We start from the raw sequence: 15,433 nt of genomic DNA, 5'->3' as shown, positions 1-15,433 counted from the left end.
CTCCATAAAAAATAAAGTAAAATAAAATAATTACATCTTACGACTCCACTGTTATAAAGACAAATATATTAATATTATATGTTAAAACATTTTCTTTGACCTAAAAGTTCATCTTTTTTCTTCCATTATATAAGAAATTAAAACATTTTGTTGGTTTCTAAAAGTATGGTGGGCTTTGGGCACTGAGCCTACTGTGCCTGGTGGAGAAGTTGGCCCTATTTGAGAGGCTGTACCTTCCCTTTAGTGAAGTCCTCACATTTAAAACTGGCTGGAGGGACTTTCCTGGTGGTCCAGTGGCTAAGACTCTGCCCTCCCAATGCAGGGGGCCCGAGTTCGATCCCTGGTCAGGGAACTAGATCCCACATGCATGCCGCAACTAAGAGTTCGCATGCCGCAACTAAAGATCCTGCATGCCGCAACAACAACAAAAAGATCCCTCATGCTGCAAGGAAGATCCGGTGTGCCGCAATCAAGACCCAATGCAGCCTAAATAAATAAATAAATGTTAAAAAAAAAAAGCATTAAAAAGAAAACTGGCTGGAAATGGCCTATTCTTTTCTTAAAAGATTGCAAAATATATTTTTAGTTGGTGTACAATAAATATTAATTGATTAAAAATATTCAAAGATGTCAAGACTTCTAACAATATGAATATTTGTCTACTTTTTTGTTCCTAATGTCCATTTTGGACTTATTATTTGGCTACTCAGAGTATGGTCCACAGACCAGCAGCAGTGGCATCACCTGGAGCTTGTCAGAAATGCAGAGTATCAGCCTCCATCTGATACTGAGTCAGAATTTGCATTTTGACAAGATCTCTAAGTGATTCACATGGACATAACACTGAAGCACCACTGGCCTGCAATTTAAACAGGATTGTTCATCATTAATAGAAATGAAAGAGCTGATTCCCTTAGCCTCCTTTAATCAAGGGCTGGTTCTCATTCTTCTCCAGTGGCAATGAATTCAGTTCCTTTAGTACAGCTCTTCCCAACTTTGGCAGACCATTGGAATCATCTGGGGAGCTTAAAAAAAAAACCCAACGTGTGGGACCCATCCCCTAGAGATTCTGAAATAATTGGTCTGGGGTGGGATTGTGGGAATCAAGGTCTTATTTTTAAAGCTTCTAAGGTGATGCTAATGTGGAGCCAGAATGAGAACTGTGAGCCTTTCCCCACAAGATTTGCCCCCTGGTTTTGATCATTTTGGCCTCTTCTGTATTCCCTAACCTTCTCAGCCTGAGCAACCAAGTGTATAGTCCAGAACTAGTTCCTTACCTTGGAGTCTGACATGCTCTATTCTCAATGTTCTGAAGTGTTCTCCTAATATATACATACCCCGAAAAATTAATTGCCACCATTTCCTACATCCTTATTATGTGTCCCATAATCACCTTCAGTCATTTAATCTTAACCATGATAATAAATACTATTCTTATGCTCATTTTACAGCTGAGGAAATGGAGGCTTAGAAAGGCTGGCTCTTCCCAAGCTTATCCAATTTCTAGTTCCAAAATTTGTCCCCCGCCACCCCAAAACTGTTGTCTTCTAGTGTCATGCTTATATTTAGGAAACACTGATAATTTCAGAACTCATATGTCCGAACATTAGATTTACCATTATTCAGGCTTTGAGAATTACTGGCAAAGGAAATAGAATGAAGACCAGGAAAGAATTAAGTAGCTAATAGAATTTTGAGTGGTTTTAATCCATTAAAGAAAAGTTTGAAAATTGTGATATACATTTTCCAACCTGCATAACTGATACGATATTTCACTTGAAAAAAACAAATATTATATACTCCAAAGGTGCCATGTGTTAGGACTGTGGAGATTACTGGGATAAAAAACAGTCTTTGCCCTTGAAATGACAAGTGAAGAGGCTAAGGACCTGAATTAGTCTGACATATGACAGTGAAAAGAATCAGGTGCTAAATTGTGTGGTAAGGTCATTAAGCTTTGCCAAAGTTCAGAGACTGGCAGAAACTGGACAGGATTTACGGAGGAGTTCTGTCTGAAGTCTGTAAGGATGAATGGAGACTGAATAACTAGAAAAGACAAAGCTGAGCTGGGACACTGGCCTAATATTCACTGGGAAGTAAGAATTTTCCCAACTGAATTACCAGCCTGGTTTCTTGTTGGCTGAATGTCCCTTTTCTGGGGCTGGAGAATACGTAGTCTTTGAATTCTAAACAAATGCCATCTCAGCCAAGCCTAGCACTATCTCAGTGTCCGGAGTGACCTATATCTGGAGCAGCAAAATCAATCAGATGCAGAGGATTGATAGCTTCCTGCTGCATACATCCACGGGCTTCTTTTAAGGTTGCTAGAGTACACTTTGCTTAATATTTGAACCAAGAGAAGTTGAAAGCCAAGTACTTATTTAAATATTGATCAAGCTCAGTGCTTGAGAGAGGGCAAGAAAACTGCAGATAGCATGATTATATGTCCTCAGTTGCTGAGGGTTCCACAAGTACTAGTTTTGCTTGTTTGTTTCTTAATTTTAGTGGGGAAGGAGATTTGGGGTAACTTCTTATAATAGTTGGTCCTCCTCCCACATTTTCTTATTTTTTTTCTGTCTACGTATGTGACAGAAGTAACGAAAAAAGGAGGGAGGAGAAAGAAAGAAAAGAAAACGCGCAGTACCAGTGATGTAAAAAGAAGCATAACAACAAAGGCCACAAATTCATCAATGTTTTTGCTCACCACGAATTGGAAACCATTTTCGTCAAGTGTGTTGTTCAGTTAATCTCCAGTACACATTTTAGGGTTGGAAATATTTTTTAGTTTTGAAAAATATAAAACTTTTTATTTTTTTTTTTTTTTGTCTTGAGTACTTTGAAGCCCTGGAAATGGGCAGGAACTTCTTTTTCTTTAAAAGGCCAGGCCTTGGGGTCCCAGCTCCGTGAAGCAGGAGCTGGGATTGCAGCATGGGGTCAGGCGAGCAATGCCAGGATGGGGTCCTTTTATCAAGGCAGAAGCCCGGACCTTTGCCTTGGAACAGGGTGAAGGACACAAGGCAGGGTTTTCTTGCTCTCTTCTTCAGCCTTGCCTTCTTCCTCAGGCTGCTCTGTCGGCAAGGTGGGCTGGGCAAGGTGAGGACCAGGAGGGAGGCCAAAATGGCTAAGGCCCCGGAGAGGTGTTGGTGACAGCTGGGGAGGGGTGTCTCGGTGGCCAGCTCTCTCGGGCTACTTCACTTGAAAAAAACAAATACGAAATACCCCAAAGGTGCCCTGTGTTAGGACTGTGGAGATTACTGGTTCTGCGAGCGGCAGGTCTTCACAGGAAAACCAAAACAAAGACTCAAGGTAATTATTAGAAAAATCAAACCGGTACTTTTGCCTTTAAAGCTGCTATCATTATCTGAAGTCTCTTTTAGGAAGGCCTGGCTGATGGAGAGGCTTCTCTGCTTGGGGTTGCGATCAGTTCTAACCAGAAAAGTGCGTTGATGGTAGGGGTCCCTCTCATATTGCTGTTCATGGTAAGAAAGAGGGTTTTCGTATTATGGTGACTTCTAATGGAGCCCCTTGCTGGCGTGAAGGCGCAGAGAATCGCAGCTCGCGAAGCTCTCGGCTTGAGGAACTTGAGCCTCGAAAAACAAGAGGGCGTCTACAGATGTTTAGGTAAGAAATGGGCCACGTTAAGTCACAACTGTGGTGGCTTTTGGCCGAGGACAGCCTGGGGCTCCCTCGGGCCCGGCACATCTCCTTTCAGGAGCCGGAGGACCCTCGCTCTGGCGGTGCCCAGGCGAGGCCAGTGGGGTCCGGGGCGCGCGGGCGCCGCCACCAGGGCGCAACCTCGCGCTCCCCGGGCTCGGAGCCCCCGCCCGTCGCGGGGCTCGGGGCCGGGGGAGCGAGGCCGAGGCAAGCGGCCGCGGGCGTTGGGAGGGGGCCGGCGGAGCCCGCGCGGTCGGGCAGCTTCAGGTTTCCTCCTGGAGCCGGTGTCGAGCGCGGCGGCGGGCGGGCCCGGCCATGTGATGCCGGGGCAGGGAGGCGGGCAGGCGGAGATCCAGCGGCAGCCGGCAGGCGCGGAGCGAGCGGGGCGGCCCCAGCCGCGGGCGCAGCCAGCTCGGCCCCGGAGCGCGGCCTCGGCTCCGCCCCCTCGCGCTGCCCCGGCCGCGCCGCCGCCGGGCGTGGGCCGCTTCGGGAGAGCCTCCCCGGCTCCGGCGGCGCGTTCCGGGCGCCCTCAGGCAGGGCGCGGGGGCAGCGCCTCGCTCGGGCGTCGGAGGCTGCGGGACAGCACCTCCGGGTAAGTGCTCTCTGGGGGCTCCATCCCCGCGTCTCCCGGCCGCCCGGGGTGGAAAAGTTTGGCCGCCTCACCTGAGTTCGCCCTCGCGGAGCTACTTTCTCCAGGGTCCCGGAGGGCGCGAGGGTCAGCGGGGGTGGAAAGGGGGTGCTGCCGCGGGCTCGGCGGCGCGGGGGATGGCCGCCGCCTCCCTGTCCTCGGGGACGGCAACAAGTGCAGAGGCGGCGCGGCCGGCGCGGCGGCTGCAGCTGCGGAGCACTGGGTCGTCCGAACCGCGCGGCCCCTCTCGCCCCCGCCGGCCCCGCTCGGGGGACCGGGGATGGGCGGGTGGAAGCCCGGCCGCTGTCCTTCGGGCGCCGGGGAAATAAATGGTCTTCTTGCGGTGGAGAAGGCAGAGCCTCGAAAGCTGGGGTTTCCCTTCCCCATCAGTGCCTGGCTCCGGGGTGAGGGTGCTCGGCGGGGCCGGGTCCCCAGAGAGCAGCAGACCAAGCGGAAGCTCAGGACACAAGCGCTAACATTTCTTTCATGTGGAAACACACGTTGTGCTTTAAAAGGCATCTATAGTTGTCTTGGTTAGGAGAGGCGGCCAGAATTCCGTTGGACTTCCTTAGGATTATTTCGTGGATCTGTTTTCCTCTTGGAAACCTGGGGTGTGCCTGGTGGTCCCCTAACCTTCCCGTGCTGGGAGTTTCCACAGGGGCATAATGACGGCCTGTTGGCCAAGGAGGCATCCTCGCCTATGCAGGGCTTTGTGGAAGCTGGGTGCTCAGGCAGCCTTGGAAACCCAACTCTCGTTTCCCAGACACCAATTAGATTTCCAGGAGAGAATCCATCTTCCTCCCTAGGAGCTCACAGCGCCCCCCCGCCCCCCCCATTGGTTGTAGCTGGCAGCAACATCTGTGTTTGCGCAGCAGCTTCTCCCTTCTTGACCTCTGCCTGAGTCGAGACAAGTCCCTGCAGACCCAGAGTTAAAGAGGTTTACCACCAGACCCGCGCCAATTGGGTAAGAAATACGAAAACATAAGATGTTGAGAAGGAACTGATCATTTGGGGTCCCATGGGGTCCCTGGTTTTCTAAAGCTTTGCCATCTTGTATTCTAGGCCCTGAAGATGTCAGGGGAATTGAAGTCCTTTTTTCACAACAAAAAATCGAAGACCTGTTCTCTTGGGTTCTGTGGGTTGCTCTTTGCACATGATAATGCAAGCAGATTACCTGGGAAGTTTTTTAGTATATCTGTCTTGGGTTTTTATATACACACACTTAAAGCACATAGGTATTTGCCTTATCTTGATTAATAGCCAATCTGATTTCCTTTGTAGTATTTGGACCAAAAGAAATTACTACTGCAAAAACCTTTGGAGTTTTCTTATACAACATAGTATTTCAGTGTAATGTTCTGATGTGGACTTTCTGTGTGATTATTGTGCTCATTAACTTTGATCAAATAGGAATTTGGATAGCATCAGACCTCATATTTAGTGGTTAGAGAAACTGAGGCACAGAGCTAGCTATTGGGCGTTTGTCTCAGGTGAATGTCCTGGTTAATGGGAGAATGGAGAACAGAGAATCAGTGTTTGTCCTGCTTTTGATTGTGTTTCCTTCCTTATCAAAACCACATACCCTGGCCAACCAAGAACAGGTTATGTAACAGGTGTGTCGTTAGACTTTCCTTTAAAGCACCTCTGCTGTCCTCTGAGCAGTTTAGAAACACTTAAAGGTAAAGAGGAAATAGTAGTTGGTAACTAAGGCTCTATGAAATTTCATCAGGGGCCTCACTTGTGTTTCACACCTTTTTTTGTTTAATCATGTGAGTACTGCAGAAGAGTTTGGAATATTTTCTCATTGTGCTCTTATAAGAAACTACTGTTGTGGCTAAGACTTAAGTTGCACAGGAATTTCAGGTGAGCTGTGACACATGACCTCCTTTGGTAAATGAGAAAAGGATATGTGTTTTAAATAGGTATTAAAACAAATAAAGGAATATAATGTTACTTCTATATTAAGCATTCTGTACAAAGTTGGTAACCATTATATTGGTACTTAGGCTCTACCTGCAAGTTCTGCCAGAGTTTATGACCAAGTGTGACTCCCCAGAAAAAAGGTTTATGATATATTGGGTTGGCCCAAAAGTTCATTTGGGTTTTTCCATTACATCTTATGGAAAAACCTGAACAGACTTTTTGGCCAACCCAGTAAATGTCGGAAAACCCTTTACAATTGGCACATGGTTAGAATGGTACTGCAGAGAGTCCAAATTACCCTCAAACTCCCAGGCTGACTGTAATTTTATTACGCTTTAATTTACTGATCAGATATGACAGATCTGGTTTATGTAGGTTTTGTCTAATTGCATTTGTATTTATGTTGCTGTAGTGAAGCAGAGAAACTATAGGATAATTTTCCTGTGACCTTAAATTTGTTACGAAGAGATGGGTCAAGCTGGGCAACTCCCACTGAGAGTTCTAAATTAAAAGCAGTGTTATACTTGAAGTGCACCAAATTCAGGGAATTTTGCTATGTTAGAGTTGTACTGTAAATATTATGCCACACTGTAGGGCTTGAGTCCAGATCCCTCCCATAGGCAAAGCTGGGCTTAGAAATATTTTTCTTACGAAGTGCAGGTCAGGTACTAGACCACAGAGCATTTTGCCCTGATTGGATGGTACTCTGCCAAAAGTCCAGTCTCTATAATCCTTAGTTCTTTTGTTATTTTCCAGGTATTTAAAAGTTCTCAAAACCTCAAAGCAGTGTCTCTCTGCTATGTTGCCATTTTGATAGTCCCTATCATGCCTCTCTCTTTTTGTGAACATTTTCTTATATTTATTCAACAAATATTTGAGGGCCTAATATATGCCTGGCGTTGCTCTCTGCTTTAATTCTCTGGACTGTGGATTTCATGTCTAAGACAGTACTTTTCTGATTTTAGAATTTTTAGGATCTGTTGCACCCTCCACACACAACACTAAGACATTTGGCTGATAAAATGGCAGGTAATTTTTTCTGTGATAGTACATCTTAACTTGACTGCAATTTTTCCCTTGAAATTTGCTCTTTGGCACAATTGAAATTTGCTTATTTCTACCATTATTGCTCCTGGACTTCTTCTCCTGGATAACCAAGGTAATGAGATTTGACATCATTTTTAGTATGAAGGAAAGTGAAAACATAATTGAATATTGGGCATTTGTTCCAGTGATCTTGGTTTTGAACACTTTTATAAAAAATGTATTTTAATTTTTAGAGGTGTGTTTTCTTATTTTAATCCTCAGTTTATTTATTTATTTTTATTTATTTATTTATTTTTTGCGGCATGCGGGCCTTTCACTGTTGTGGCCTCTCCCATTGCGGAGCACAGGCTCCGGACGCGCAGGCTCAGCGGCCATGGCTCACGGGCCCAGCTGCTCCGCGGCATGTGGGATCTTACCGGACCGGGGCACGAACCTGTGTCCCCTGCATCGACAGGTGGACTCTCAACCACTGCGCCACCAGGGAAGCTCTAATCCTCAGTTTATTAATTTGAGGTTTGATTTCTGTAGGAAGTTGATGTAAAAGAAATGCCTCATAGCGACGAGTGAAGGCCAGCATAGATGGAGATGGGCAACGACACCTTCGCTTTACATAATAGCATGTGTACTCAGCACTCAGATAACATTCTGCCTATTTCAAGTGACAGGCTTTGTTTGACTGGTGTGCACATGATCATTTTGCCTTTAAAAAATGCTTAAGATGTTAACATGCTTTCTGTATTTCCCTCAAGTATACAGACATTCTCTTAATTAATAATCATGAAATATATTGTATATATTAATGAAATGTATGGTTTAGCTCTTAAATTCATTATCATACACTAGTGATCATGCCCTTTTTAAGGCTTGCATCTCTTCTTCCATCATTTTATAAGTTAAAGCAATTATCCTTCGTAAACTATAACCAAGTGGTTAAGAGTAGGGACTCTGGAGCCAGCCTGTCTCAGTAGATGGTCCTGGCTCTGTCCTGGCTGTACCACCTCTCTCTACTTCAGGTTTCCCATCTGTAAATGGGGATAATCACTGTAACCTGCCCTCTAGGGTTGTTGGGAGAATTCAGTGAGTTAATTTGCAGAGAGCCCTTCTGGTAGTGCCTGGCAGAGATTAAGTGCCTGAAAATGATGGTTATATTTATAACAAATAGAAAATAGACATTAAAAAAAAAAAAGAGCTTGAGCAGGTTTTCCAGGTTTCAGAAGGCAGTGAGATGTCCGTGTGATCTCAAGGGGAAGCGCCCTAGGCTGGGAGTCCAAGGCAGGGATGGAAGACTGTTGCCTGTGGCCTCTCATCTGTGTAACCTTGGGCAAGTATGACCCCTCTGTGGGTCTCAGCTTCCTCATCTGGTCAAACGGAAAGGGGTAGACTTGATGGTCTCTAAGGACCTCTGGTTCTAACATTCTATACTGTCCTGAAATCTGAAGGTGAGGAGGGCGTTTGTCAGTTCAGCCGTGGCTGTCTTGGGCAACACGGCCAGGAATGTACTGTCCACAGGGTCAGTACTGCGCCTGCAGCGGGCGGTCAGTAAACGTTTGAAGGGATTATGAAATAATACTATTAACTTACCTCACCTTGATCACCAGACAGTCATCAGGTTGAAATGACTGAGTTATCTTTCTGGACTTAGTCGAGAGAGATTTCAGACATGAAAGTCCGGATCCCATGCATGTGGGTCATAGGCCACCCTGCTCCCTTTCATCTGTGGAACCCCTTCTTGTGGAAGAGGGGTGGGGTAGATCTGGGAAGATGAAAGACAAGTGGGCTGAATATTTCTTAATTTCATGATTAAAGTATTTCCACACCTGATACACAGGAGAACATCACCAGTGGCCTTTGCAGGGATGCTGTAAACTAGAAGGGCTTGGAGCAAAGGCAGTCTCATTAAGGACTTCTGACCATTTGTGAAGTTTAAGAAGTTTTTGTTGGGCTGGATGGTTCAGGCGAAGTCTCTGGAGCAAATTTGTCTCTTTTCCCTGATGACCATTGTTTATTGTCTGTGCGTGGTCCTTTTTCAACAGTTTTCCTCATTTTCTTGCTCCACCAGCCTCCTGGTTTGCTTTGTGGCCAGGTGTTAGTTTCAAAAAGTAGGGGGTGCCCAGTGATTAATGAGATTATGGGTTATTTGAGCCGCGAACCCAGGATTCTGAGCCTGGCTGTTCGTTAGGACCACCTGGGTTCATAATCACTCAGCTTGGGCCTGACATCTTTTTGTTTGTTTGTTTTTGATGTGGACCATTTTTAAAGTCTTTATTGAATTTGTTACAATATTGCTTCTGTTTTATGTTTTGGTTTTTTGGCCGGGAGGCATGTGGGATCTTAGCTCCCCGACCAGGGATTGAACCTTCACCTTCTGCTTTGGAAGGCCAAGTCTTAACCACTGGACCACCAGGGGAGTCCTCTGGCATCATTTTTTTAAAAGGTGATACTAGCTATTTATAAAAGGGTTTGCTAGCTACTTGCCTAACCTTTAGCGTTTCTGGCTTTCTGCATCTGAAGGAATCCAGGGAACGGTAATTCTCCTGGTATCCCTTTTAAGCTACGGCAAGCCACCTGTCTCCTACTGCCTCCTCGTGTGTCCCACCACCCCTGCTCCCATTAGCCAGGACTGGTAACTGCCTGTGGAATGTGCAGTGTACTTCCTACCTTCTTTGACTTTGTTCCTTTGTTCCCTTTCCTTTCTAGTGAAAATCTGTTGCAATCCTCAAAGCAAGTTCAAACCACCGTCTCTCTGAAACCCTTGACCAACTTCTCAACTTTCCAACTTGACTGTAGGCCCATTGATGTCAGGGACCCTGATTTAGGCTACTCTGTAGGGGGCTCCACAGAATATACCTATAGTGGTTGGTTGGTTAGGAATTATGCTAACTGTCATGTCAACAAGTCCTAGTTTACAGCATCCCCATAGAGGCTAATGGTGATTGTTTTCCTGTGTATAAGGTGTGGATTGCATTGGAAAATATTGGGATACAGGGGAGAAAAGGAGAATGTTGCTCAAGAAGTTAGATAGCTATCCTTCTCAGATATAAATGAGAGGCTACACAGGCCTCTCTTAGGAAATTGTATATTCTGTCTGGGGAAATGAATGAAATTCTTGTTCAGAGTTAGAATCTTAGGACTGAAACAAACCTGAAAGGTTTTTCTCTAGTTTCTAGCAGGTGAACAATCCCCCTGTATAGCATACTTCCACATGATTGACCATTTGAATACTGTCCTTGAATACTTTCAGTAATGGGGGACCAGTAACCACAGATACCCCAGTCTATCTTTGTTTTCCCTCCTCTCAACTTTAGATACACACAATTATTTGTCAAAGTGCGCAATATGATTTGATATACATGTACATTGTGGAATGATTACCAAGGATAATTAACGCATCTATCACCTCACATAGTTAACTTCTTTGTGATGAGAACACTTAAGATCTCATCTCAGCAACTTTCTAGTATACAATACAGTATCTTTAACTATAGTCACCCATGCTGTATGTTAGATACTCAGAACTTTTCAAGAGGTACAGACTTTCAGTTACATCTCCCTGTTTCCTCATTCCCCCAGCCCCGTGAGTCACCATTCTATTCTGTTTTTATGAAATTGGCCTCTTTTTTTTCATAAGATTCCACATATTGCTGATGTTGTGTAGCATATAGAATTTGTCTCTTTTTTTCCTTATAAATTTATTTATATTTTATTTATTTACTTTTGGTTGCATTGGGTCTTCATTGTTGTGTGCGGACTTTCTCTAGTTGCAGTGAGCGGGGGCTACTCTTTGTTGTGATGCGTGGCTTCTCGTTGCAGAGCACGGGCTCTAGGTGCGTGGGCTTCAGTAGTTGTGGCACGCGGGCTCAGTAGTTGTGGCGTGCAGGCTCTAGAGCGCAGGGTCAGTAGTTGTGGCGCACGGGCTTAGTTGCTCCGCGGCATGTGGGATCTTCCTGGACCAGGGATTGAACCCATGTCCCCTTCACTGGCAGGCGGATTCTTAACCACTGCACCACCAGGGAAATCCCTAGAATTTGTCTTTCTATGGTGGCTTATTTCACTTAGTACTATGCCCTCCATTTCATCCATGTTGTCGCAAAAGCAAGATTTCCTTTTCTAATGGCTGAATGATATTCCACTGTGTTACACATATTACATTTTCTTTATACATTCATCTTTATGGACACTTAGGTTATTTCCATGTCTTGATTAGTGTGTATAATGCTGCAGTGAACACAGGAATGCAATCTTTTTGAGATAATGATTTCATCTCCTTAGGCTATGTACCCAGAATTGGGATTGCTGGATCATACGGTAGTTTATTTTTAATTCTGTGAGGAATTGCAATCCAGTTTTCCATAGTAGCTGCACCAATTTACATTCCAACCAACAGTGCACCAGCGTTCCCTTTTAACTACATTTTCACCAGCATTTATTTCTTGTTTTTTGATAATAGCCATTGTAACAGGTGTGAAGTGATCTCTTTGTGGTTTTGATTTGCATTTCCCTGATTGGTGATGTTGAGCATCATGTGCTTGTTGGCTCTCTGTATGTTGTCTTTGTTAAAATGTCTGTGTAAGTCCTCTACCCATTTTAAAAATGATAATTTTTTTTTTTTTGCTATTGAGTTGTTTGAGTTCCTTATATATTTTGGATATTAACCCCTTATTAGGTATATGGTTTATAGATATTTTCTCCCATTCTGTAGGTTGCCTTTTCATTTTGTTGATGGTTTCTTTTGCTGTGCAGAAGCTTTAGTCTGATGTAGTCCCACTTGTTGATTTTTTTGCATTTGTTGCTTGTTCTTTTGGTGTCGTATCCAAAAATCATTGCTAAGATGATGTTAAGGAGCTCCCCCTGCCTTATCTTCTTCTAGGAGTCTTATGGTTTCAGGTCTTACAAGTCCTTAATCCATTCCAAGTTAATTTTTGTGAGTGGTGTAAGATAGTGGTCCGATTTTATTCTTTCACATATGGATATCCAGTTTTCCCAACACCATTTATTAAAGAGACTGTCCTTTTGCCATTGAGTATTTTTGGCACCCTTGTTAAATATTGACCATATATGCATGGGTTTATTCTGGGCTTTCAGTTCTGTTCCTTTGGTCTCTATGTCTGTTTTTCTGCCAGTACCATATTGTTTTGACTGTTACATTGTAGCTTTGTAATATAGTCTGAAATCAGGAAGTATGATGCCTCCAATCTTGATCTTAATATTGCTTTGGTTATTCAGGGACTTTTGTGGTTCCATACAGATTTTAGGACAATTTTTTTCTATTTTTCTGAAAAGTCATTGGAATTTTGATAGTGATTACTTTGAATCTGTAAATGGCTTTGGGTAGTATGGACATTTAAACAATATTAACTCCTCTGATTCATGAACACAGATATTTTTCCATTTGTTTGTCTTCAGTTTCTTCAGTGTCTTACAGCTTTTGGTGTGTAGATCTTTCACTTCCTTGGTTAGACTAATTCCTAAGTATCGTACTGGTTTTGATGCTATTGTAAATGGCATTATTTTCTTTATTCTCCAGATAGTTAATTAGTGTACAGAAATGCAACAGATTTTTGTATGTTGATTCTGTATCCTGCAGCTTTACTGAATTCATTTATTAAGTCTAACAGTTTTTTTGTGGAGTACTGAGGATTTTCTATACAAGATCATGTCATCTGCAAACAGACATTTTTACTTCTTTTCCTATTTGAATGCCTTTTAATTCTTCTTGCCTAATTGCTGTGGCTAGAACTTCCAGTACTATGTTGAATAGGAGTGGTAAGAGGGGACATCCTTGTCTTGCTCCTGATCTTAGAGGGAAAGCTTTCAACCTTTCACTGTTGAGTATAGTATTATCTGTGGGTTTGTCATATATGGCCTTTATTTTGTTGAGGTGTGTTCCTTCTATACCCAATTTGTTGAGTTCTTATTAAAGGATGTTGAATTTTTGTTAAATGCTTTTTCTGCATTTATTAACACATTTATTGATTTGTGTATGTTTCTTTTTTCATTAATTTAAATGTTAATCACTAAAAACTTCCCTCTTAGAACTGTTTTTGCTACATCCCATAAGTTTTGGTATGTTGTGTTTCTATTCTTGTCTCAAGATTTTTGAATTACTCTTTTGATTTCTTCTTTGACCAGTTGGTTTTTCAGAGTGTGTTTTAAATTCCACACATCTGTTTTTTTTCCTGGTGTTCCTTCTGTTATTGATTTCTAGTTTCATACCATTGTGGTTGAAAAAAGATATTTTATATGACTTTCATCTTCTTAAATTTGTTAAGACTAATTTTGTGACCCAGCATATGATCTGTCCTGGAGGATGTTCTGTGTGTGCTTGAGAAGAATGTGTTTTCTGCTGCTGTTGGATGGAATGTTTTGTATGTTTGTTAGGTACATTTGGCTTAAAGTATAGTTCAAGTCCATTATTTCCTTATTGATTTTCTGTCTGGATGATCTATCCATTGTTGAAAGTAGGTTATTGAAGTCCCCTACTCTTGCATTGCTGTCTATTTCTGCCTTCAGATTTGTTAATAATTGTGTAATATATTTAGGTGCTCCAGTATTGGCATGCATATAATTACAATTATCATATCCTCTTGATGAACTGACCTCATTATTATATAATAACCTTGTCTCTTCTTATAACTTTTCGCTTAAAGTTTATTTTGTCTCATAAGTATAGGTACCCCTGTTCTTTTAGTTTCCATTTGTATGGAGTATCTTTTCCTATCCTTTCACTTTTAGCCTATGAGTGTCCTTAAAGTTTGAGTGTCTTGTAGGCAGCATATACTTGGGTCTCGTGTTTTTGTCCATTCAGCCACTCTTTGTCTTTTAATTTAAACCATTTACATTTAGAGTAATTTAGTTATTGATAGGTAAGGACATACTATTGACATTTTGTTAATTGCTTTCTGATTGTTTTGTAGTTCCTTTGTTCTTCCCCTCTTGCTGTTGTCCTTTGTGAATTGTTGAGGTGGCCTGCTAGGGTTCTGCTACTGTCCTTTTCCTTGTGGGGTGAAATCCCTCCATGGGGATCCTTCTTGGCACCAAGCTGCTCTGGACTGAGGGTTAGAAGGATGCAAGTAAAATGCTTCCTATGCTTCTCTCTGCTGTCATCCTCAGTTTTTGAGCTCCACAGGGTTTCTGCTGCTGCTTTGTTGTAGTTTAGAGCTTTCCCAGGGCTATTTTCATTGGTTTTAGGTGGTGTATCTTTGGAAACTTTTAGGCTGTTAAAAAATCATCTCCCCTGTATTAAATTTTATAGTTCTGCTGCTTGGGGGCCATTATGGACAATTTATTTTACATGACAGCCCCCTACATTTTTGAAAATTAATTACATACCCTACCTTTTAAGCCTTATTTAAGTTGGTAAATCTCTTTCAGCTCTTGTTAAGTGACATGATTTTGAATCCTCTCACTACCCTGAATACTGAACATACACCAATTTGCTATATTCTTCTTAAAGTTTAGTACTTCTGGTTGCTGACTGATGGTGCACAGTATAGTAGAACCATTCCCACCCTTGCTGAGACCCTCCTCGCCCGCCAGGGAAGCACTGAAACCTCATAGTTAAGATTACCATTTACAGATTAGAAAGTTGGGGGGACTCTCAGCTCTGCTACTTTCTACCTTGTGTTGGGCAAGTCATCTAAACTTTTAGTCTCAGTTTTTACCTATTTCTCTTATAGGGTTAAAAGGACACAATAAGATAGTCTATGTGAAATGCTTAGCACAGAACCTAGGACAGAATAATTTCTCAAACAATGGCTTTCCAACTACGGTCCTTCTAAACAAGGCCATTGACTCTTGATGTTCAGTCATCTCAAAATAACCAATTTGTTTTCACACCTGTTGCTGCTGAGCCCCATCTCTTCATTCATGGATGTGTGCAATTGGCTTCTTAGTCCTATAAATAAAACTTAATATTTATCTAAATTTTCCTGTATATGACCATCTGTTCTAGCCTTTCAAAGTCTTTTAGATTGTTTATCTATACATTTATCATTTACTACCCTCTTTTGTTTCAAGTTGTCCACAGATTTGATATGCATTTCTTTAATGTCTTAAGGAAATAACAAAATTATTGCCTAGGCTGAGGTCTAGGGCAGAACGATTTGATGTGTCTATACAAACTTCACTTCAGATTGATGTTTATCAATTTCAGGTAGAGTTGCTCAGCGAATTACTCCTATT

General features: G+C 42.7%; 1 protein-coding gene across 1 annotated transcript in view; it reads left to right on the top strand.

Annotated features, from left to right (window-relative positions):
• The first annotated feature begins 4,123 nt into the window (after positions 1-4,123).
• ARHGEF28 (Rho guanine nucleotide exchange factor 28) overlaps positions 4,124-15,433 on the top strand; it is a 330,930-nt gene continuing 319,620 nt past the window's right edge. The window contains exon 1 of the mRNA XM_082624114.1: positions 4,124-4,246. The gene's annotated coding sequence lies outside the window, so the exon portion shown is untranslated. The remainder of the gene's footprint in view (positions 4,247-15,433) is intronic.

This window comes from Mesoplodon mirus (genome assembly GCF_964341445.2).
Source record: "Mesoplodon mirus genome assembly, chromosome: 5".
NCBI classification, from domain to species: Eukaryota; Metazoa; Chordata; class Mammalia; order Artiodactyla; family Ziphiidae; genus Mesoplodon; species Mesoplodon mirus.
Note: the sequence above shows the minus strand (reverse complement) of the source record. Positions and strands in the feature narration are given on the sequence as shown.